Genomic DNA, 26,781 nt, shown 5'->3' with positions numbered 1-26,781 from the left:
GCAACGATTGTGCCCGAATATAAATGATGCACATTAAAATGCATATATTCTCTCTCTCTCTCTCTCCCTTTCTCTCCTGACTAATTTGCAACTGCTCAGCATGGAATAGCCCGCGCCCGGGCGCGCTTGACTCGCTGCAAAACTTAACTAATATCACCGTTTAAAAGCCGAGAGCCGTTTAGTCTCCGGTGACCGTCGGTAAGCCATGCACTTGCGGCCTGCGGTTTTACTCGCCCTGGGTACTGCGAGTCGAAATTGTAGACCTTCCGAGTAAATGGTATGGAAGGCGCACGCACTCGTCCGTGAGCTGATTCGTACGTCGCCAGATGAACCACGCGACGTTAAGGATACCGTAAGGGATTAACAAAACTTCAACGCGAGGAACACAAATTCGTAGAGAGATTCGCAGATAAAAGCACGAAATTTGTCAACGCAGAATTCGTTTTGTTAAAAACAAAATGTAAATGACAGTAAACATGCATGTTAATATAGTACTTACAGATGCCACCAGCTAAATGCGAATATTGTTATCAGAGTTACTGTTTTTTTCTGCTAACTTTAGCTTCAGTCTCTTGTTTCTCTTAAATCGATCACTCTCCTGGTTGATACTTCCTCTTTCCGCTCGATTGTTCTCGGGCAGTTGGCAACGAACAACATAGATTAAAGTAGTTGCAATGTGGACTATAACGGAGTGTAACGATGTAGAACTATGAAACCCTCTTCAACGTATGTTAATTCAATACTCTGCAAGACTTTATCGACAAGTTGTTGCTGCAATGTACCAGCGAACATTGCACATACTATGCTATTTCGAAATATCCTGCTGTATCTCCTCTTGAAAACATGATAGATATCTCTCGGATCTTTTATGCAAAACAGTATTTGCTTAATATATTTTATATAGACATATCTAATTTTAATGATAGATTTTTATTTGTAATTGCATATAGCATTTTATAAATTATTGGGTCGTCCGGAAAGTTCGTGCCGATTTTTAATAGATGGCGTTGGAACATGTCTGAATATATCAATGTTATTGAAAACATACGATTTATATACACATGCTTAAAGGTGACATTTCAACGCATCTTTAGGAAAAAAGTTGTTTGAGATAAATTGATTCGTGTCAGTTTTGTACTCTTTTGAAGATGGAAGAAAACAAAGAACATTTTAGACACTTGATGCTTTTCTATTACCGGAAAGGCAAAAATGCCTCACAAGCAACAAATTCGATATGTTCTGTTTACGGAGAAGGCGCTTTAGCTGAAAGAACCGTACGTAAGTGGTTCGCTAAGTTTAGAGCTGGTGATTTTAACCTTAAAGACCAAGAACGCTCGGGCAAACCCTCTACTACTGATGATGACCAACTCAAGACACTGATCGAGAATAACCCGCGCTACACGACACGTGAATTAGCAGAGATACTGAAAATATCGAAAACCACTATCCACGATCATGTAGTGAAGCTTGGTTACGTAAGTCGCTATGATGTATGGGTTCCGCATAATTTGACCGAAAAAAATTTAATGGATCGCATTTCCATCTGCGACTCGCTGTACAAGCGCAACGAAAACGTACCATTTTTGAAGCAATTAGTGACGAGTGACGAAAAATGGATCATTTACAACAATGTAGAACGAAAAAGATCCTGGGGTAAGCGAAATGAACCAACATTAACCGCTCCGAAAGCCGGCCTTCATCCAAAAAAAGTCATGCTCCGTGTCTGGTGGGATTGGAAAGGAATCCTATATTATGAGCTCCTACCACACAACCAAACGATAAATGCAGATAAGTACTGCTCGCAACTGGACGAATTAAAGACAGCGATTCAGGAAAAACGTCCAGAATTAGCTAATAGGAAGGGCGTCGTGTTCCATCAGGACAATGTCAGACCTCATGTTTCTTCGACTACCCGACAAAAATTGTTGGAATTTGGCTGGGATGTGCTACCTCACCCACCGTATTCACCAGACATTGCACCTTCAGACTTTCACTTATTTAGGTCTTTGCAAAATTCTCTTAGCGGCAAGAACTTCAACTCTTTGATCGACATAAAAACCACCTTGAGGAGTTTTTCGCCGAGAAACCTAAGAAGTTCTGGGAGAATGAAATCTTCCAGTTGCGTGAAAGATGGACAAAGGTTGTGAAACAAAACGGTGCATACATAAGTCAATAAATATTTATCGACATAAAAAAATGTTGCCTTTGAATTTTCCTTCAAAATCGGCACGAACTTTCCGGACGACCCAATATATTGATTATTAGTATTCATATATCTCGTATTTATATTTTTTATTAAAAATTGGTACTTATATATATCATTGAACAAATCAAGATATAAACTTATCTATGGATTCAGGATGTAGATTTTGTCTCTCTGAGAGCAACGTCCGGTAAGAGTTATTTTTCCAGTTAGCTTTTGTGTAACCATCGACAAAACGATCATTAATTTGCTTATCTGTCGGCGATGAAGCCGACGTGTTGAAATACCGTCGACTACGGATTCGGCATCGCTGTTGTATTAATCGTGAATGTGGAATGCGAATGTGCGAGAAAAAAGGATGGATATGCAACGGGCAGACCGTGTAGATGGTAGCTAAAATTTCAAACGGACGTGCCAACAATTTTTCACATTTTCCGCCAGTTATGTCGCGCAGTGACGTTGAGGCAACTTGGCAGGAACGAGCTGAACTTTCACAATAATAAATGCGCTATGTGAAACATATATTTTTTCATTATGTGTTTTTCTTATTATCTATACGTTGAAAGGTACAAAATTCTCATAAAACGAGGAGATAATTTTTAAAAAGTAATAAATAACGATTACATTATTTATGCAATTATTATTTTTGAAAAACCGAACAACACGAATATTAAAAGATTTATACGTGACAAGTTTTATCTTTAAAGCATACAAGATATCATTATTTTAATTTCTAAATTTCTTTTTCTACAAAAATTCTCGTTAAAATAGTATTATTTGATAAATAATAAAAAATCGTCAATTATTTCTAGAGTTCTTTTTCTCCTCGCGTACATCTCGAGAACACTGCAAAATATCAATAAGACGGAAGATAATATCTCCGAGGAATTGAAAGAATTTTTGTGAATTGCTCGTAGTAGGATATAATTATATCGTGAAGTGAATCATTAACGAGAGTGCTAAAAAGCTTTCGCCGTAATTAAACGTCCACCCGTTTTTTCTTCCCGATCTCGCAGGTCTCTTCGTTACCTTAAAGTTGACTTTAGTCTTCGAAAAAAATTCCTCCTCGAAAAACTCGCTATTTTCCCGGAATACGCCGAAATTTTTGCATCTTGCCGTTCGCGCGCGAGACGTATGTGAAATTCTGAAACAAAATGCACTCGAAGTAAGTGCGCTCTCATTCGAATCCGCACAGACCTGGCGCTTTGTTTCAGGCCTCGGTCTCGGCGTTTGCAGCTCGAAGTAGAAACGTTTTAAGTGGCGATAATGCAGCCGAACTTGGAAATGTGAAAGCAAGGTAAACTCTAGCGACGCCTGCAAATTGAACTAATGCTTTATGCGCAAATATATCCGGCGTAAAGTAAATAAGATACCGCTCAGGAACGCCGGAGCTCGCTCCGTGCTGAAACGTTCGCAAATTTAACTATCGTACGCCTGAGCCATCGTTTCTTCCACGTGGCGCATTACAGTGATCTGTGTGCTACGATTCGAACGTTACAATTCGCATGATACCTATCTTGGCGAGATATTACCATCGCTGATCGATTGTTACATTCCCGATCATTACATTCCTTGCGTGACGAATATAAATAAAGAGAAGATTAAAAATAAAACGTAAATCATTTATCAACGTGATGCTGCGTGTCGGTGTTCTCATACTTTCTGAAGCATTTCGGCAATCCGGAATTCCTTGCGTGGCGACATGCATCGCTGTACTCTGATTACACCGACGTTGCAGCGACGAAAAAGAGATCGACGTCGACGACGAAATGAATTTACGACGCACAATCCTGCACCGTGCCTGCATACAATGCCTCTGTTCTTTTTATTTTGCACCGCCTTTTTGTTCACTAACGCGGCGCTCTTTTGAACCGTCATCCAGCAGTACCGAGGCCCCGACGAGTTTTCTCGGCGAATTTCTCGTCGACAGAATTCTCTTGTTCAAGGCGCGAGACTAGACTACTGATTCCAATGAACAAAATTAAACGTTGAGAGAAAGAATAATGGATTCTGGTGGTTTTCAATATCCAGTAATTATTATTAATTAAACGAGATTCCATGAATACTTATTAACACTTGTCAAATATATCCGTAATTAAATCGTGAATTACAATTCTGTTGGGTTAACCACGCGAAATTGAAAGAAGCATAAGAGCTTTCGCTATCATTTGCAAATTGAATAAAAAAAGTAAGTCGGATCAATGATATTTATTTAAAGTCGAGGTTTTCATCATTTCTTTCTTTTAAATTAAGCAGTGAGAAATGCCTACATTTTTCAAGTACTGCACTCTCAATGCTCGAACACTTAAATAAATACAATTTTTTTCATTTTATTGATTAATACTTATAATGGCAAGGCACTCTGAAACAGTTAAAAATGATATCGTCATGGGGCGAGTAACGTTTCAAGGGCTGAGCGTTTTTGATTATGAGCTCCTGCGAAACAATAAATCGTACTTTATACGACGTAATCCGCTTCGGTGCGATCGAACCCTTCGTGCGTGCATCATATCTTCTTTTTTGCGAACCCGTGCAGCCGGCGAAACGCGCGAAGGGTCGGCGCGCACCTCATCATCGGGTGAGACTTCAGTCGCGCCGTCTTCCGACGAAACGATTAATCGAGAAATCGATTGCCGGCTCTCCTAGGTCGAGCTCGCCATCCCCTATCGTGTCGAGAATGCAGCCATTCTTAGATACGCACCTTCTTAGATATGTATACTTTTTAATGCAGATATTTCGACAAACGGCAGCTTTGCGTATGGTCTACAGGGATACACGAATATAATTGTAAATAATAAAGTCTATACATAAATATATAGCCAATATAAAAATATAGCTAATAAAGTCACTCCGCGGCTGATCCCTCATATCTGTTGTTATGATAATAAAATCTTTTCCATCAGCAAATATTTCGTTAATATTTCATTGATAAAATATCGTGATAACGCATGAATTGATCACTAATTGATGCTTTGTATCACTTGATACGCCGTATGGCTGATATTAACTACGATTACAGTGTTGAATGTGTTGATCCACTGGTTAATTTGGAAAGTCTGTTTTCAAATTAAACAATGCAATTGATTCTGATAAGTGATTATTAATCAATAACTGTTTTATAAGTATATGTCTTGAAATATATATATGTAGTTAGAGATGAGAGATTTTGCGCATCGTCAAAGAAATAAATATAGATCCTGGTCACCCTCTCTCACTTTCTCTCTCTGATGCGAAACTCTATCTAAAAATAACGATTACCGAATGTTGAGTTACTGAATTTGCATATGCACATAAGACGGCTCTCAAGACTTCGAAAAACATCTCTGCATGTAAAACGCAGAAAAAGAATCGGCAGAACGCCTCGATTAGTCCGTCTTGTCTGTAGCCTGTAAATTCCACTCGTGAAATAACGAAACGATAGCGATTTATCATCTCTTGTGACTACATTGATCTCTCTTGACTCTTGTCGCTGTGCGACACGAGAGGAGGCTTGAATTCATTTAACATTCTTCAGTCTTTAATTGCTTCCGCTTTCTTGCCAATTACTTTTTGCTCATCTCTTCACTTTATAGTTTACGTTGTATTTTATAAGATCGTTAAAAGCGAATCTTTAATTGCACCTTGCATCGTATCAATCCATCAATATTTTCACATAGAAACATTTGCGAGAATTTCGTCGTAACATTATTCTAAAAAACCACGTCACATGCAATACTCCTTGTCAGATATGACTGCAATGCTTTTACTAATAGTCCGCTATTTCTATCGTTACCACCATTACAAACTCGAACTCATTATCAACGCTTGAGGGATTGGCGCACGAAATAGAGCAGTACTCGTAAAGATACGCCGATATAACACACGCGCATAATTACTATCGTAATTGAACGTACGATTCGCGTACGGTTCTTTAAAGCGTGCGAGATATAGGTAACATCCGCTTCTTCGTGCTCCAAGCACGATACGATCGGCGCGCGATCGATGCGAAATTTTGCGTGACACGTAGAGAAGCGCGATGTCATCCCGGAAGCACACGCATCGGAAAACGTGGTATTGGAACATCGCCGCGTGCTCGGAATTTCGTCGCAAACAATTTCGGGCAGGTCGCTGTTTGTCACGCTGCGAATACTCATGCCGGGAAATTTTGCAAATAAAACTCGATAACAATTAACGAAATTCACCGCCGATCGTTCGGAAGTAATCGGGTTACTGGAGAACCCGCGAAATCTCAGGTGCGCAACGCCGGATCGGCAACAATTCCGCACGTACGTGCGAAAACGATAATTCCACAGTTCGCGTCTCGTTATAGGAGAGCGCGAACGACCGGCGCACTCGTACTCGTTAACGTTGTATTATATTTTGCAAAACAAGCTGGCCACGTGTCGCCGCTTTTCCGCCGCAACGCACATCTCCCGCACGTTCAGCCCGGCGTTTTCGCGATCGCAAACCACCCCTCCGCGATTTGATGCGAAACGCACCAATCGTGTCGTAATACGGCCATAAACCAGGGTCGAATTTCGCGTACTCTCTCGCCTGGGCGTCGCATCGATTTCCTTCCACCCCGAATTATCGTCTGTGCGGGAAACGAGCAGCGACTCCGCTCCCAACCGAACAGACGCGCCACGCGGAAATGTGGGGCAGAACGTTAAATGACCCATTCGCAAGAGAGCGCAAGAGACAGGAAGAGAGAGAGAGGGAAGGGTGAAGGAGAGAGAGGACAGGATACGTATGCACCGAGATCCTGCTCGAGGACGAATCGATGCGGTGCACATTGTGAGAAGATGAGTGTCGCCGGATTGTGACGACTCTTGATTGCTCTAATTGCTCTTTCCTCGCCCGTTTTACGCGCGTATTAGTGCCTCGATGTGTGCTCAACAAGTGACGAACATTGCTGGAACAAGCGAAATGGGATAATTTGAAATAATATTTTGGATTAATACTTTGAACATAATATTATCGTATTTATATTGCAAAATTGTATATTTCTTATCGCAAAAAGTCTTTGTAAGATTTAATGCAGTTCGAGCTTTGAGCTCAACACTTTGTTACAAGGAGAATTTAGTTTAAATTGGTTTAAATATTTAGTTAAGATTTTATGTGATTTTTAAGACAAGAAAAATTCATAATAGAGATAATGATTACCTATCGCGCGATCAATGTTTATTTATAGCACAATATATTTAATGCTTATAGACCCAGCAAACACAGTCATATAACAGTGATATTGCCATAATATAACAGAATGTAACACGCAATATAACATGTTCGTTACATGTAATGTATATGTTAGTTGTAATTTCCCACTCATACGAAATTGCAGTAATATAACAGTAATATAACATGTTACTAAAATGTTACTTAAATGTTACATAAATGAAATATAATTATTCTTTCTTCCTCTTTCTACAACTATAGGTTTGTGTTTAATTTATTTTCCTAAACGTTATGCAGGAGTTAGTACTTCGCTCTTATTTATTATTCGTTCAAAAATGTACCACTTCATTGTAGAAATGGACTTATAATACAAGTTGTACCGTGCCGTGATCACCGTTCTTATACATATTTTGTATCATATTTTGCATACGAGAAACGGAAGCCATCTAGCGGACGACTCGACATCTGTATGTTAAAAATGGTATATAACATAGACATAATATGCAAATATTAAAGTTATATAACATCACATATTTAAGTTATATTACTGTTATATTATTATAATCAATATATAACAGAGCAATATAACAGTTTTATTTTGTGTTTGCTGGGGACTTATATGTCTAAGACACGAAATCGAAAATGAATGAATTTTGTGCTTTTATCTATCACGGTTTGCAACTGTGCACGATTTTGTGCTTGTAATTCTCGTTCTAATGGCTGCCTTTTGGCTAATGCCTGCCGGTTTTGCTCGCTAACTCCTCCACATCGTCTGTACCACCCGTAGCTTCTTACACCTTCTTGTTACTCGCGTATTATATCAAGCGTAATTATTTTATTGAATTTCAGCAAGTTTGAGTGCAAGCAACGTAGCCGCAACCTAGTAGTTAACGTTTTAATCGCTGCCGTTCCGTTCGCTGATTTCTACATGCCGAGCAATAAATTATTATTACATCGCAGTTGAGGTATTAACGCGAAAATTATGCTGATGAAAAAATTCTATTCTATATAATAGCTTAAAAAACCGACAAGTAAACAGCGAAAAGGAATGAATATATTGAATATATGAGTAGTTTCACAGATCGCTTCAACACTATTTTAGCTAATGAAATAACTATTAAATGTAAAGATATTAAGAATCATTTAATTCTCACAAAAGCATGACACGATAGAAATTGACAAACCATGTTCCGCGTTTCAATATGCAAATGAGCACATCATAAACCGCAAATTTCATTTTGCGTAAAACGCTGCCGCGCAAATACATAGAAAAACAAGTCTCGTGCATAAGTACCATACCCAGCGCAGTTGCTTATTATATTTACCATATTAAAGCGCTAAACATTGCACGGAGGTTACACGTAAACAAAAAGATATCAAATATATGCAGGAAGGGATACACGAGGCGAGGCGACATGGACAAGAAGACAAGGGTGAGTCTCGAGGGCCGGGACGCCAATTGAGCACCACTGAGGTCTCGCCGACTCTCCCCCACCCTTTGTCCTGCACCCGCTGCCTGGCGCGTCTCGCTGGCAGTCGACGGCGGGCTCTTGCAGCGTACGCGTTGTGTCGCGCGTGTCGGGCTTTTTCTCTCCCTTTCTCTCCGTCTCTGTTCCGCTCTTCGTACAGTCATTCGTGCATCGCTCGTATCGCCCGACTCTCTTGCAGTGATTCCGCGACGCACGTCGTCCTGGCGTCGCGATCCCGCGACGCGACGCGTCGTTCGCGTCGACACGTGTCGGCGCCGTTGAAGGCTCGATCGGCGTAGAGAACGATTCGAATCCGGAGCACGTCTCGGCCGCGCGCTCCGCTCCCGCTCGGTGCGTTTGTTTTGACATGTGTGTGGGCTGCCATATTGGATTACCGCATCGCTGCCGCTGCCGCTGCTGCTGCCGTCGCCGTCGTTTCGGGACACCCAGGCCCGAGTCGCGACCGTCGTACTAGAAAAGGTGAGAAGGGTGAACGCGCGACGCTCTTGGCGCCGCGACGCGAGGCGTCGTCCATCGGTCCGTTCGTCCGTCCGTCCGTGCGTGCATGCCTGCCTGCCTTGCCTGTGTGCGTGCACGGATGTAAGCGCGGCGCGTTTTCAGGCTCCGCTCGATAAATTCGAGCGTCGTCGTCGCCGCGCCGAGCGTCGTCGGCGTGCGTTTTTTTCGCGCGAAGCGTTTCCGTGTGACAGGAAGCGTCGAACGTGACGCGAGCGTGCCAATGCCAACGTCACAGAGCTCAATCGAACAGCCGCGCGTTCGAAACTCCCCTCCTCTCCTCTCGAAGGGGGGCGCGAGTCGCTCGCGCGTTTTCGGAGCGGAGACGCGAGCGGAGCGGCGTAACTCTTCGATCGCGTGACGCGCGAAATGGCGCGGCGCGTCTCCCGCTCGCGATCTCGGCTCCATTCATCGCTTGCAGTTTTAGAATTTGCGAGTCGTGTCGGATACGAAGCGGAGAACGCGCCGAAACGGAAAAGCTGCGCTCGCGTCGCGTTTATCAAAGCACAATAAGCTAACAATAAGCGGACTGTTTACCGATTTCCACTTTGCAATTTTCGAACGATGGTTTTTGTATTCGGGCGACTCATGCGATAATGATGCAAAAATTCAGTGTTAAATAATTCAACAGAAAATAAATGCATCATATTTGTTATCTTTTATCCTCCATCATTTTGCCATAAAATTTGTATCATTTTGAATTGGACCGGAAGTGCGCAATGTTTCAATTGAGATTACATCATTTTTGGTACAAGCTGCTTTGCCTTTGTGCCTGTGTTTCTCAAATAGAGCACAGAATTGAACAATGAAATATAACGTTAATTGAACCGCGAGAATGCGGGATGCTGAAGGGTCGGAGAGCTCGAAAGCGCGTTCTGGTCGGCGTTCTGATCGTTAAACTCGATTCGTTTTAAGCGATTCGAACGCAGGAGCTGTCTGTGATTGTTATTTTCCTCGCAGACGCCACATGGAACGCCGAGCAAGTTTGTCCACGACGGTTCGACGTTGTGTACGCTAGGCCCGCTTATCGTTTATGACCCTGGCCTCAGCTATGAAGGCAATATCGTGTACGCTCTCCGATATGGATCTCGAAATGAACGTCGGTCTCTCCTCCCTCGCCTCCTCCTCGATGCATTCCTTTAACCGTCTCTATTTACGAGAGAATGCAGCACATGGCAGATTATTACGATTTTATGTCAAATTGGATATCCTTTGATCCAGTTAACCGTAAAAATTCTAAATTGCATAACATAAGATCAAGAAAGTCAACGATGTTATCAAAACTTCAAAGTAAAATCAGTTTATTACTGTTAAATGCTCGACGATTGCACAAATTCTAATAACACGTTCTCTTTTTTTGATTCGCCTGTAATATGTGCCTCTTATCGATTTTATTCTACTTTTTATATCATTTTATACCAGATCTCTTGCCAATTAGATTTATTAGCGTTAGTGCTTATCAGAAAGAGAGAGAAAAAGTCTAGCTTTGATAGTTCAGTGAGGTGGCTTGAAAAAAAATATTCTCGTGCGCCGAGGTTCAACGGGTCGTCAGGGAACGCTGCTATTTTTGATGATTACAGCCGTGAGAGAGCGGAAAGTGAATGTTCTCTTCCGCGGTGGCGGCGACTGGTTTCTCGCGGGATTGCTTTCGATAACGGGGCACAGCGGGCTCGTGTAATCCGCGCGCGGTCTCGCATTACACAACGCAATTACTCGAGTGATCCGTAATGACGACGACGTGAGTCGCACCTCTCGCTCTCCACGTTCTCTCGCGAATCGCGCATCGTCACGTCATCGCGGATGTAACAACGTATAATACGTCGGAGGACGAGTGATATCACTCGTGAAGGTGCTCCTGCACAAAACTCTATCTTGGCCATGCGTCATTCGTCCACATCGACGTCGCGAATATCGCGCCAACGATAAATCCAACATGCTGTCGTGCCGTCCGATCGCTGTCGTTGACCCTCTCGTCCTCCCACATTCTCTCCTCCTTCCCCCTTTTATTCGCCCTTTCTGCACGCGAAGCGATTTGCACAAGTTCGCGGAAATTCAGGCCGTCATCTCGCGTCTAAGGCTATTCCTAGAGGAGACATTCTATTTCGTGGAACATTTTCGGGCACGTCACGCCTGATGCGCGATTAGAGGCGTATAGGGTCTTACGATCTTGCAATATTGATTTTACTCGTCGATGGTTCCTCGCGAGTCTTCGTCAAGCCGATATCTGGTTCGTCAGATCTGATCGTTATCGATAGGGATTGTTTCGAAAAGAGGGATTTTGAGTACAACGCCAACGTGCAAACAAGCAATTTAACGAACGGCTTTTACGTCAGTTTGCGCGCAGCCGGTTCTAATATTTTCCGCCCAAGGCTTGCGTAATGACCGGAAATAAAAAAAGAAAAAAAGCAGAGAGATCGTAAGCGAACGGGTTACGGTCGTGATTTAAAATTAGACTCGGTGCACCAAGCGCACGCGCGCGCGAGCGCACGATTCATTTGCGATGGCTCGTATTCATATTCCTCTTCTGGTCATCCTGTCTCGCCGCGGGAACAAAGGAAGGCAACGAGACCGAAAGCGAGACTGAGAGAGGTGTAGTGGAAGAAAGTTGAAGAGAAAGAGAGAGAGAAAGGAAGTAGACACGCGTGATGTGTGCACGTTCGCTCGTTTCGTGCGTGACGAAAGAGCACAGAGGGGTCGCGAAGACGCAGATGTGCCCTGGGTTTGCACTCGGATTTAAATACGCGCCACGCACGTAATCCCTCCGTAATCCCGTAATCAAGCCGTCATAAAAGGTTTCGGCGTTCACACGTTCGCCTCCGGTTGGAAGACGCGAAACAGCGAAATATCGTGACGCACGAGGCGGAATACGCGCAGCATGGATTTGTTGCGAGTGCAGAATTGGCTTACGCTATTTAACACGGAGAGATTAACGTCACTAATCAGGTCTAGTCTAGTGGAATGTGACAGAACAGGCGCGCGCGCACACACACATACCTACAGTATCTGCTGCAATATGTATAATTGTACAACAGATCTTTCATCAGAATTTAGAAAAAAGTTTACATATTATAAATCTTTTATCATAATTAAAAGGAATTTTATCAGATTTTAATTTCTGTGTATGTTAATTTTGAGAAATGAGGAATAATTTGAATGAAAATTAAAGTAGAAGATAATATAGGTACCTGTTTTAAAGAAAACAAAGTGATTGTTCGATTGAGGGTACGGAGAGGGTCATGCAGTCACCAACAAACTGCGTCTCTCTTTCGAGTTCAATAAAAGTTCCGCAAAAGTCGCTGGGGAGGGCGACTCGAAGCCAAAACGATACGAAAGTACTCTACATTATCCGACTACTTCCCCATTCGTAAATTCGCAGCTACTGAACTCGAAATAATCCTACGAGAAAAATCTATGCAGTGCAATTGAATTGTAATGAATGCAGTTTAATGCGATGCAATTTGAGAGCCAAAATTGTGTCCGCGATAGAGCCTGATAATGTGTTTGTGGAGCATCGTCTCATACGCATCTCATGACATGCGTGTTAGATTTTCTTTTTGAATCATCTGAATCATCTGTATTTTATCTGAACTGGAGGAACATGGAAAGAGACAGAATTAGCTCGAAATATACTTTGGTTATTCTCGTGTTAGTTCCACGAGTGTGTTACGCAAACTACGTCGTCCGTGTAACACCTCGCGCGAAAGAAGTGTAAAAACATTGAACGTGACCCGATTCACCCGGGTTATTCATAGCGGTACACATGCTCGCAAAAGTCTGCCTGCGCAGCGTTAAAGCGTATGCTTGTGCGTGCGTGCGTGGGTGCGTCTGTGTGTGTCTGACCGAGTGGCAGATTGAGGATGACGTAAGCGCGTAAGAGAGCTTTGAAAGAGTCAATTCGTCGTCGACCATCGTTTATAAGCGATACGCCTGCCTACGCCACAGTCAACTACTTTATAGTCTGAGTTGTAAAAGATAATTGGATCCTGGCCTTAACTATCATTGAGCCGCGTTGCTCAGGCGACAATAAAAGAATCTCATCCGAGTCTACGTCAAAATTCAGCGCCACTGCTCAAGTTACGTATTTGATTTAATTAGCAGCTTGCAAGAAAAAAGTATTTAATTGGTAATATTGGAAATTGCTATTCCCCTGTCGATTCTATTAAAATTTCTCCTCTACTTCTCTCTCTCTCTCTCTCTCTTGCGTTAATGAGAAAGATTAAGGGTTAATTTTGCTTTACCTCAGCTGCAAGCTTTGTGAGTCTCTGTAAACTCACCGTGAGAGATGGAACGCTGCTGGGAGGTTTTGCTTTAATTAACTGTCCTAAATTCGCGTGCGCGTGTGCACAAGTAGGGGAAAAAGAGTCTGTCAAAGGAACGTTTCTTAGATTAGAGGCTTGCCCTTTGTCTCGTCGTGCTTTTCAATGAATCTTAATTAATTTTGGTCGGTTCAAGCTGGCCAATTAGCCGGCTCTGTAAGATCAATCTTTCGTACAAAATCTTCAAAGAGCAAATTGTATCCATTTTCGGTCATGTGACTATAATTAAGAAGAATAAGTTTCAATACATCGCAAACATAATTTTTGATAATAATAATTCATATATTTCTTATTTATTGACAAAAGATTTCATCTCTTGTATTTCATTATTGAATTAACAATTTGATATTCTTTACTTAACTATATAAAACAATATTTGAGTACGGTGTCTGAACGATAAGAATAATTTTTCAGTCGACTGTTTAGCAAGCACCGACCGATTCCGCAGGATCGATCTCTCGCCGGCTGAAATCCGAGGAGATTTCGCGTACCGGATCCGGTTTCCGGTCGCGAGAAGAAATATAACCGGTGCCATTCGCCGCAGAGCAAGAAATTTCCATGCAAATGTTTCGTGATCGATATCCTCCACTGACGCCGATCGCAGCACCTTTCTCCCTCTGTCTCACGTTGCGCATACCGTCGTTTCTCGTCACTTTCCCCATGGGTCCTTCGGCTGAGGGTGTTTACCCCCTGAGAAACAACGAGAGAACGTTTCGCCCGCGCGGTATGCAAGATGCAAATTTCCGAATGAACAATTTAAAGCCGCCTACGCGTTTAATTAAGGGTTTCGGAATTTCTCCGACCAGTGGAACTCCGATTTGTTTCCCCGTCGAAATAAATCGTACGAGGTTCTTCCAAATTCACCCCTCGTTGATAACGATGCGTTTTATCGGTCCTCGGACTCTCTTCGGCTTTTATAATGCAGCACAGGATTTTTTCGTACTCGTTCTTTTCTTATTGAACATCCAGTATACGATATTGCGCGACCAAGGCAAATGCGTATTACGTGTCATTGATTTTTCTCGCTGCTATTATTATTATATGCGCCATTGAATCCCCATCTCCGTTATATGCAACGCGATGTGTCTTACCACACCCAGTCCACGCTAGCAGTAGAACTTAATTGTTTAGTAGGTGCAGCATGTGCTCGGTTAATATTTGTTCGACTGTCGTGCGTAATCATTTTGGAAAGGTTTCTCGTGCTAAAATTATATTAAATTTTAGCTCAACATTATTTTTATCTTCTCGTAAAATTTTTCTACTTACGTTAATTACACGTTTCTGTTTCTGACCCCATTACTTCCAATAGATTAACGTTGTGATTTATGGCCATTTGTAACAATTAAATACCGCTTTCTCTAAGAGTTTCTTTAATAGTCGCTCTCTCTTCCTTCGCAAAAAAAAGAAAACCTGATAACCGCATTGCATATATAGTACGACAGAAGAACAAGAATAGATCGGCCGATCGTTTGCCGGCTCGTTTACTGATTCACGACCGGCGTACTTAGCCACATCCATGCATCGTGCGCGTGTTGCATTACATCGAGACCTAAGCATGGTTTCTCGCGTCTCGTGTAACGTGTTTTCGTTTAACGAGCCGACAAATTGAGCTCTTGCGAAATGTCCCATCGCCACGAGAACAAAAAGCCGTCCCCGGGCCCTTCCCCCGGGTCGCACGAAAGCCCCATGGCTAACATCTGTTACCCTCTGTCGCTAATTGTTATTGCACGTACGACGGTGCACGTTGCCCACAGTGACGGCCATTAAACTTCCCCATTACATTATTGCGGGGTCGGTCGGTCGGTCGGTCGGTCGGTGGTGGTTGGTTTGAGGTTCCTTTCCGGTCGACGAGTACTTTTAACAGCGAGCACTTACGCGCGTGCTCGCACGCTCGCTCACCAGCGATTTCCCGCCGCTAAAAGCATGATTTACGCGCTGCTGGATTAAAAATATGGTCGCGCGAACGGTTACGCAAACCCCATGACACCCGATGCGGCTGTAAATTGCTGCTGCTGTTGCTGCTGCAGAGGCGGCGGCGGCGGCTGTTACTTCCACAGCGATTTTACAGAAATAGGTGACTGACTGCGAGCAGATGCTTTCGCGCGTGTATATACAAATGTCGGTTTAACCAAAACGCGCGCGAGTTTATTTTAAGGTAGCGTCTTTGGCGGAGTGCGCCTTTACGACCCTGTATATCTCGCGGTGGATTATTATTTCCCGCGCTTTTGTTGCTTATTACACTCTTGCCCTCCTCTTACGTCTTACGTCTGTATCGATCGTCCGGGCAACTATAAATGTGTACTGCATTCTTCATTCACGATGAGCTGCAGTGTCGAATGGGTCTTCCACGGTATCATTAAATATAGAAAAAGATATTTATTACGTTACTTTTAACTCCTGAATAAATAAGACTATGTTGAACGAGTGCAACTGTACAATGGATCTTTCATTTTGCTCTTTCGTTAAGTTACAGATTGAACTATCAACGGACCAAACATGGAACCTACCACAACAATTGCGCGGCACAGTTAAGGTAAGAAAATCTGAGATTTCTCGATTGCTCGTGTGCACATTTTTGATTAATATAAGCAATTAATTCGCACCGTGCAATTAATATGATTGCACAATCTCTGGAACTTTCGCGTGACCGATCTTGTTTTACGTGATTAGAGCCATTATATCGGTGTCGCCACTCTATGCTTGAGAGGATGGAGCAGGTAAGTGGCACCTCCGCTCAATGCGATTCTCGTATACGCGTTAATTGCGGGTCATTAGGTCAAACTAATGACCGGTTCACGCATTTCATCGTGTCAATCGTATTGCGCGTTGGGAAAAACGATTTCCCAACCTGCTCCATATATAGAGCATCAGAGCGAGCAAAGACGTTATAAGCATGGATTATTATTAGTCTTAAACTTGGCGTAGTTAAAAAAATTAATTTAATGTCGCGTTACATAAGAGAAATTAAGAAAAATGTGATTGGTTTCGTGAATGCGAGAGCAAACTCTCTTGAGATACTTTTTTTTCTTTTCGTTGTTAACATGATTTTCCAAATCTGAGATGATTGAAAATTATTATTGAAATTAATTATTGAAAAAACTGCATGAAATTGTACTGTTAGAGATTGCAAAGTATTATACATAATTAATAGTGGGTTCTGAGAATATAAAGGCACATTTGATACGTACATAAGAGATCACGAGTTTAGGCAATAAAAACAGATATCTTAAAAAACATCGCCAGTTTGGGATTAGAAATCACGCTTCTTACTCGATCTCTTTTGGCGATTAGATGCCAGCTGACGCAGGAAACCGATTCAGGAACGAGCATCAATTGTAGTCGAGCATAAGCGAAATTGTTGAGAGGATTCGCGATCATCGACGATGCTATCGGGCGAGAAAATAATATCTCATAAGTATAACAGATAAGACGAATGGCTCGGTACCATCCGCAATTCACGAGGAACAAGCATTTCCGCGTGAGATAATTGCTTTTTTCTCTCGTGCTTTTCTCTCCTTTACCGGCGCTTTCGACGTATCGTGGGAAAAATATATCGATTGTGGCTGGCGCGGGTGCAATCGCACGAGTCTGCAATACTGAGCGGTAATACGAGCATCGCTTCTCGGAAACGTTGCTGCCAGCTCGAAGAAATTTATTACATTCCCCACTTCCTTAAAGCAACATGAAGAGTACAACTCTTGTATGAGACTGGTCTCGTAAGTGATGTGTTGGTCAATTTTTCCGAAGTATTTATTTAGTTTCTCGCCAAGATGAACGATCATCTTATGAGAACCTATTGTTTACACGTCTCGCCGAGATTCAAAATAAAATTTGGACAATGAGTTTGGACCAAATTTTGACTAAAAATTCATGTCTATTACATTTCGTATTGTATTGCACGGACGAAAAATGTGTGCATGCATTAGTTCTTTTCTTTCTCTGCGAGCTACCTCATACATTACATCGCGACTCTCAGGTGAGTCTTAAGGAAACTTGATATAGTTAGCTGCACGTGGAAAGAGGAAAGTTTTGAGTAATATTTAGTAGCATTTCCCCGAGAAAAACTTATACCATAATAATGTTTCTCACAAAAATAACGTCGGGTTCTCTCGTATTTTTCGCAACAGCAATAGTCGCGCGTCCTTGATTTTCGAGATTATTAACTCCGGAGAAGCCGCTCTGCGAAAAGCATCTCTACGTCCGTTAAATTGCTTAAAAAAAATCGGTGACAGCACCTTTCTATTCTGATTTCACTTTGCACATAGTGTAATATGTCACGCATACATATCGTTTTCTATAGACTTTCTATTATTTCTATTATTTGAAACATCTCTCTCAAACATCTCGCGCGTAGTCGAGATTCTTTCTTGAACGGGATTGCGAAATTTTCCTGTAAATATTTCCAGGTATTTTCAGATAGTTTTCTAAAAATATTTCTATTTTCTAAGATACTTCGAATTCTCTCCGCAGAGAAAAGTGTCTCGTCCAAAAACACACGCCGTTTCTTGGCAAGCGCGCATTCGTAATAATTCGCGGAGGAAGTTGCACACGTATAATTTGCATCCGAGTCAACAATCCATCATACTTGCTGGCAGGACGCAGAAGTACGCGAAGGATACGACTTCGTAATAGGAAAAAGTAAAAAATATATTTTTCACTACGTGAGTAAAATTGCGAGTGACGTATAATTTATTACCTATTAGAAGTATTTCCCGGTTTTCGCAAGACGGTGAGAAACGAGATGCATCGTCTAGCAACGAAAATATCCGCGACCCCGAAATGAATTATTAGTTTGCTCGTATATGTTGTAAGACATTGGCAATTTCAAAACAAAGAAAGTCTTTGGAAGCTCCTCAAAAGTCCGGCGCTTCGTCATCGGTCTTTTATACATATAATATTACATAACCGTAAGAACTGCGATTATACTTCAAGTCGAGGAACGTTGTTTCAATTTTAAAAAAAGAATGTCTCTGTATAAACCAAAGAAATGATTATGAGAAATAATGCAGGTGAAGGATTCTACACGAAGAGGTAGAATTATAACTTTTTTCCGACTTTGTGCTCTCGAGACGTGCATTGAAATTTACGATGAACGCTACTATAGAAAACTCGCGAGGCGATTTCGCAAGGAGATGAACATTTCTTTTGCTTTTGATAACGTTGTTGCATATTCAGCGATAGCGAATCTAAGATGCTTAAATCTACAACGACGAGAGCGTCTCGTGCACGAGAGTCGCAAGCGCGCCGCGTTGGAGTGTTCTTGATGCGACGCACGTCGCATGCTACATCCTGGATTCAGCCGGCAAATGTTGATACGGATGAGCGAAATAATAGACGGCCGTGCGAAAGAAATGAAATGTTCTTAATGAATGAGAACGTCCCGCGCGATCATTGAATGCACACGCGCGCGAGCGCGCGTCCTTTATGCACACGATGAATAGCACGGCGTGTGCAAAAACTTAGCGAGTGGAAGCTCATAAGCTTTTTATTCGCGAATCGTACGCGCGAATCATTGCGAATAGAATGCATATGCTGCAATCAGGAGATGCGGTCGTATTGAGTGATGCGCGGGGAGATTTGGGGCGGAAAAGGAGGAGATTCTCCTTGCGGTTCAATAGCGACAGATTCGATGTTTCTGGATTTGCAAATATATCGGATCGGCAAATAATCGTGATTATCGATGGAAACAATCGCCTCGGCCGCGAACGCGGAATAATTATCCAACCGGATATCCCCGGACACCTCCTCGGATTTGGAAACGGAACGCCTAGATATCACGTTAAATTGAAATTAAATTAGCCGATTACAGCGAATGTATCCGCTAAATTAAAGCTTTCCGCGAGGAAACATCAGCGCAAAATTTCATCAAGACACCGCACCCTGCTAATCCGCATGCTTCGTCCCGCATGCTCGTTGCAGAAACATGGACGTTCCAGACATTTGTTTAAATTAATATCGCGCACGTAATTGGGTCGAGTGAGAATCTGCACGGTTATATGGAAGTGCGGAGAACGGTGCAACGGAATGAAAGCACGCCGCAATGTTTATTGAAATTTATTCAAGTTCCCAGAGCTTGTTTAGTGAGATCCAATTTTAACGTTATCACAGCCTCCTCTCTCTCTCTCTCCTCTCGCGCGTGTACGTGGCGGAAGACTTAGCATATTTTTCCACTCGCGCTTACGGAAAAGGAGTTCCATCTCTCCATCCATCGACGTATCCGTCACGGCGCCGAGCGCGCGTGTTATAAACGCGTGCAATCCGACGTAAAAGTACGCCGGGTCGCAAAGAAACTCATGCGGGAAAGGCATCGCGACGAACAAAACGGTGCAACGCGGATGTTGCAGCGTCGCTGTGCATCCACGACATGCCATGTGTGAGCCAGCTTCGAGCAACAACCGAGGATATGGGAACAGTGTGTCCTCTATTCCGCTCGCTCGCTCGTTCGCTCGCTCACTTGCTCGCGCGATGCACGACGTTTCGCCGGGATAAACGGCGGATCCTGCCCTGCACATCACGAGTGCGTCCTCTTCATAATTCTCGGAAGGATGCTCATTCCCGGGAGTTTACGGTGCACCTATAAATTCCCCGGGCGAGCTTTAACGAATGGAGCCGGTGCGCGAAGCGGCGCCTTAAGATGAAGAACCCAGAGCAGGGTAACTGTTGGCCTTCGGTTCAAGTGCGCCGTGTATATTTAGTGTTTCTCGAAGGGATCTAGCCTTGAACTGGATCATCGGGGCCATCGCGCTGGACGCCTGCCGGACGTTATGCGTAGGAACGCTGAAGCGTGATGTACGCGTCGTGTTTTATGCGAGAATTATCGGATGGTGGTAGGAAGAAAAAGATATATCATTATGCGGAATTATTTGTAATTCATGAACTAGTGTGTATTCAGTATTGTTAAAGATATCGTTAAGAAGATTGCACTCTTAATCGAGATCGAGATGAAGAAAGAATTCTGTAGAATTAATATTATAGATATTTTTATATAATAGTATATTAATAATTATACTATGAGAACTTATCACCCTTGAAAATTTAAAACGATGAAATTAATTGAACATTTAGTACTCATCATTTTTTTGTTTTAATGAGCTGACTTTATTTACTGAACAACAACATAGAGTGATTAGTGATGATATGCGCAATAATAATATCACCAGTAAATTATAGATATAAGGTAATTTTGATTTAAATCAATTATTTAATTGGCCCGTATGTATGTACATTTATATAATACGTAATAACATAAACTTTATGGAATAAATAATTTATATATAATAATATGAATTTAATAACTGCTTGTTATGTAATGTGAATGATGTATATTACGCGCCACATGGATATTCAGCAAACAATTTATATAGCGCTTTAGTTAAATTAGGTTACTAATTCAATTATTAAATTTCATGTTGTTTGGAAAGTGAAACGAAACAGGAACTTTGCATCTTGCACAGAAATTAGATTATGATTACCACTGATAGTGAAATTCATGAAAATATATTTTCGTTCATTTATTCGCGTATCATACTTTTGTAAGCTCGACAGACGAGTTTAATCCAATTGCAGATACTACTAATGGCTACTAATTGAACGATTTGTTCCACAAACTAGAATAACGAAGAGAGTTCTATTGTTAAAAAATCGTTTTCTCAATGTATTTCCCTACTATCTACACCTTTCGCTTACGTCAATCCCGAATTCAACGTGGGCGTGCCATTTCTGTTGTATGCGTATCGTTATACACAACACGAGCGATACACATGCAAATACAGGAGAAACAGTTATACAAAGGTACGTTGTGCAAGCGTACTTCATGTACCAAATCGAGAAAGAGAAAGTTTACTCTGCCCGATGAAAAGATTGGAAGATGATCGTGAGAAAATTAGTATTGGATATGCGACTGATTAAAGATTACTTTGATTACTGCTTACGTAATAGAAACTTTGAGGAAAATATTAGAAAAGTTAGTATCAAAGACATCAATTATGCTCTGCATTGTTTTGTAAGGATGTGCATACACGCTTATATCTGTTCCTTGACCTACATGATTAAATATATTTGGTATTCACAGTCATCGTATAAAATACATTTGAATGCATTGTCCGGTGATCCTGATTGTACAACGCCCATCCGTTTCAGTTTTCTCCGTACAGTTTCATTAACGATGCCAATCACGCCGCAAAGTTCTTTGTTGCTAAAGTAATCTACTGCTAAAAAGTATTGACTTACTCATATTATATATTTATATACTGATAAAACATCACAATAGAAGGCTTAAAAGTGACTCAACAATCTCGTAGCTTTACATTACGTACATTTACTCTACGAGCTAATGTATTTATGCCTGAATACAGAAAGATCCTTGGTTAAAGAAACTTTAGAAATTTATAAATTCATGAACTATTATATCTAAAAGTACTTAATCAGATCTTTAAAGCTTTTGCAGAGATTTGTAAACTAACAAACACCCTTATTCGCACGTCTTTATGTAGAAAGTGTGTCTGACGACAATATTCGCTTTTATTATTAGATAGAAATGACGTTATCCACACCTAGAGGAACGTTATCGGGTGAGCAAACACGCGATTCTGTAATTACAAGCGCCTTGTATTTTGCAGTTCTCTGATCATGCATATGTATACGTGCATTCAGAAAGTTCACGCGAATGAAATTTAGCATATGCGCTCGAAAGTGCACTGTTAATAATTGGAAAAAAGAAATCTTCAAAAGACGGTGAGAATGGAGTCGCTGAATCGTAAATTTCAATATACATTACATTCTGATTAATATAAAATCATCCGACAGGAATAATAGAGATGGATGAGAGCTTATCAAATATATCACGTGTTTTAGCTTTATTAAACCGCTGGATAGTGTTTCCTTGGACAAGTATTCACTCACCTCCCGGGAAGATTCATTGAAAAATCGATAAGTCGAGCAACTAGGATTCTCTTTTCGCAAAATGCATCCGATTTCTTCTTGTCAGGTTTTCCATTTCATTTTACAGAACGGTCTCTTTCTCTTCTAAAATTCTCTTATCTATTTGAATCGCGCTGACGGTTACGCCCACATTTGTCAAAGAGATCTCTGACGAGCGTATCCTCCAAATCTCTGGAAGTGTTTTCAATGTTTTCCAAGGGACACTGGCCCCTCGAATATCAACAGTAATATTTTTACCTAGATATCCGAAAAATCCTACTTTTATTCTATATGTATATGTATACTTATCATTCCCCAAACAGGAAGGAGGAAGGAGAGAACTGATAACTAGGATTCTCAAAGACGTCGTGATTTTATCTCGACGATATATATCGATCTTGTCATTCATCTTTTATGAAAATCTTACGAGGGTTGTCTTTTCACGGAACGGCGGATACATTCGACGGGAAGTGATTCCCTTATGCTGGCTTTCACCCCGGAATTTAATGAACGACATTATCGCCCTCCGCGTCGTCAATTCGCTCTTTTATCGCACTCTTCCTCCGCCTGGCCAAGGATACACGAGCGAGGCTTTTTTCGAGGCAAGGACGTACCTCGTACGGTGGGAAGGTACCGAGATCGCGCGCATCGCGGTCAGAAATAACGTTTCCCCGAGGCGGAATTGTTTCTATCATGTATATGTGTGTATATATATGTATATGTATATATCAACCTCGCCGTCCGACAATAAAGCAGCACAGCCTGGTATTCGTACACGTCGTTCCCAAGATGCATCGAGCGCATCGGGGAACGTTTGATCTCCATGGTGAGGCGAAATATCCGGTCGACTCGGTCCCGCCAAGCGATATTCCAGCTCCGATACATTTTTAGTAGCAGAATCCGAATGGCTCTTTCGTCCCTACGTCCTTCGTTTTTCTTCGCAGATTTGTGACGATCGACACGTCGACAGTCTGCACGCGGCTCATTGAGTCGCGGAAATGCCTCCGCGATATCTGAATAAAAACCGGTGAAGTGGCAAGGAGCACAAAAGAGCTACTCTCTTTTTCTCTCTGTCTGCCTTCTCACGAAAGGAAGGAGGGAGAAGAGGTGACTGTACATTTCCATGATGTTCTGCAATTGTACGTAGAATCTCTCGCAAGCATCGGGAAACGCTTTCTTCTTTTGCCTATGGATAGCACTTTGAATACTATAAAGTCAGGTTTTTTTTCATTAGAGGTATCGAGATAACGATAGATTCGGAACTGCAAGCGAGTTTAAATTGTAAATTCTGTTTTAAATACATTTTGGTTGAATAGAATTTTAATATCACGTAATTTTATTAAATGTTTACGATGTGGATGGTTCGTATAGATTAATTAACGTAGAAATTAATGATACTGTGGAATGAAAAAAGGTATATATCATCATTGTATACCTAAAGAATAATTAAGCCTGCCAGTATTTATTTAAAATACTTTTTGGTAGTTTTTTCAGGTAGATTAATGTAATTATTCTTGAAAAGTTTGCATCAACGTAAAATATAATCATGAGAGTAAGAACTTTTGGTACGCCTGCGTGTCTTATCAAACCATCGAAACGAGCTGCAATTAAAAATTCAAGCACGTTTTTGTCAAGCCTGGATGCTTAAAATCAAGGGTCACGTATTCAAAATCGAGAAACGGAAGTCAATTATCAGAGATCTATCGCGAGGAATAGAAAAAGACCACTACCGCGACTAAGACTTGACTTTTTTTCTCAAGAGAAACCGATAATCTCCTATCTTCTTTACTCGAGATTTTTCCACCGACAGATATTATTTCTCGAATAACTGATCTCTCGCTTTTCTTTCACGAACGGCAAGCTCATTGTGGAGTAATTATTTTCTTACCTTTAGAATATTATTTATTATAAACAGTTTAGTATCTTTTAGTCAATTAGAGGCATAAATTAATTTTTTCACTTAATAATTTTTGTTTAATTTTTGTATTTTATTAAATAAATTAAGACTGATTATAAATAGATAACCGAATTTTTTTCATTTCGATATAAAAATGGTGTTAAAAATTTATAGCATTTACATATATACTTTGCATATCAGGAATAAAAGTCTTTGCAAAGCGCTCACATTGTATAAATGTTCAATTCTTGCCGAAAGCATTTTCCGGAAATTCCTTCAACCACACAATTCACATATCACGCTATTAACTACGTCAATACATTATACAACATACATACATTCCTCGCAACAACGAAAACGATCGTACACCAATTTCTCTCGTAGCTCCGCGTGCTCTCCCCTGTTCGTTTATTCTCGACGTACGCGAAGTAGAGAAATGCTCAGAGGCATGCTCGTTCGCATCTTGTTTACCCGATGCAATTTAACTTTTATCACTAATATCATCCGGACGCCGGTCGGTGGTTCACCTTTCGATCGCGCGCTGCTCGTTTCTCCTGAAGATTTGCACAATCGGCTTGCGCGAACGGTATCTCTCGAGTCCTATCTCCCACGGTCAGTTGGAACTAGGAAGTGTCGTTCCACTTCCCCGCTGCATCGATAAAACCAATTCTCGGGACGATATACACGCACACACGGACATTGCCGGTATGTACACACTCTCGCGAAACTGTTCAATCGTTTTCGCGAAAACGGGGCCTCGTGCGGCCGACGTATAACGACCGACCGAGTCCGAACCGCCACAGAGAGGTCAGAGTTCGCAACATAGTCCCTTTTCTCTCTTTCTCTCGCTCCGGTAGTTATCCGGTCCGCCGGTTTTGCATGCGAAACGCTGCTTCGCGTGACAGAGCACCCGGCTGGATCGCTGGCAGATATAGGACGACGATGAAGATAGTTTATTCGCCTCGCATGTCGGCGAGTAGTAGTTGCAGAGCGTGCGAGTCAGGCGTGCGACTCGCCGTTTTCCCGCGACTTTGATACTCAAATAATAACGCGCTCGAGATACATTAATCAGAATTATCGGCGACGCTGGCTCGCCTTGCGAAGGATGCTCGCGCGTAACAGGAGCTCTTATTCCCGTTACACAATGCAGCCTGCTTGTACTGTTTGCAGCCTTTTCAAGAAACCTCAGCGGAACAGAGATGGATTACAGAGTATTATATTATCGCTTTGACGTAGAGTTAAATGAAAATAATCGCAATGTGTACATATCTAAAAGAACCATGTAATCTTTGCGTGGCATGTTACTTGTGCACCTGTTTCTGTATGCACAAAAAGAAAAATCAACGAAGCTTGTTGTATTTATTCTTCTCTCGACGACATTTAAGAGATTAATGGAAGATAAATATTGTTCGTTAAAAACGACTTGGCGAAATTTAAGATATAGCGATATTCTGCATGCCATGCCATGCAGGTAATATAATTAATTTCATTACTCCTGGGTTGCTTATTTTTCCCTCGTCATCTGCTGACCGTGAATCCATCAGATCGGGGGGCGTTACGATCCTAATCGTGGTCACGGTCGAGTTGGTAACCGACTTACAGATCAACAGTTATGTTCCTGCCCGAAACGGAGGGTAGTATCCGGAAATGTTCCTTTCAGCCGTTTCGGCAAGTAAGGATAAAGAATGGGGTGCTATAGCGCGGATTCGTAACGAAAAGCAGAAACACAGAACGACCGGGATCAGGAAGGACGGTCGTAGATTAAACCATACTGGTAAGGTAACGATAAGAGCCGAATCGGTCCGGAAGGGTCGCCGAGATATGTTGTCGTCCCTCGCTCGTAACCATCCACCCAGATCAGGAGTTCGGGCAACCATATAATCGCGCCCTTTCCACGCGAATGTGTTTTAACGAACTTTCTACGCACGCGAGCGCGAATAGCTCCTCTCTCGATACATCATCATCAACCAGCAATGACGGATTGCACTGTCGATCATGATGAGGACCACTTCGGCACGGATGCGCCTTTGAAGACTACTTGCCGCTTCTTAGAATCCGATCTACAATGTAGCAAACTACCCCTCCACATCCGGGTGCAACAACGTTGGATCATCTCACCGTTGAATTGTGGGACAGGCTGATCCGATCCGAGCACTTGCATAAACTTGGCACATAGTAGCTTCACTGTGATCGCGAAAGTTTACGCGATTCGCGAGGATTCACGTGAAATCAAATCTTAAATCCGCGTTAAATCCGTTTTGCTTGATTCATTTCCGGTCGCACCCGCATCGCCGTCTCAGTTAAATA

At 41.9% G+C, this 26,781-nt stretch overlaps 1 protein-coding gene across 7 annotated transcripts in view; it reads left to right on the top strand.

Moving 5' to 3' along the window:
* The window catches only part of LOC105281076, a 183,647-nt gene that overhangs the window by 36,441 nt on the left and 120,425 nt on the right, over window positions 1–26,781 (top strand). For 5 of the 7 annotated variants that reach the window (XR_003406593.1, XR_003406592.1, XR_003406591.1 and 2 more), the window contains exons 1-2: window positions 7,941–9,306; window positions 16,132–16,191. The gene's annotated coding sequence lies outside the window, so the exon portion shown is untranslated. Of the gene's footprint in view, window positions 1–7,940; window positions 9,307–16,125; window positions 16,192–26,781 lie in introns of those variants that run through there. The other 2 variants (XM_011342042.3, XM_026970017.1) reach the window with 2 other exon arrangements.

Source organism: Ooceraea biroi, chromosome 5 (genome assembly GCF_003672135.1).
Source record: "Ooceraea biroi isolate clonal line C1 chromosome 5, Obir_v5.4, whole genome shotgun sequence".
NCBI lineage: Eukaryota > Metazoa > Arthropoda > Insecta > Hymenoptera > Formicidae > Ooceraea > Ooceraea biroi.
The sequence above is the reverse complement of the archived record's forward strand: the minus strand, read 5'-3'. Positions and strand labels throughout refer to the sequence as shown.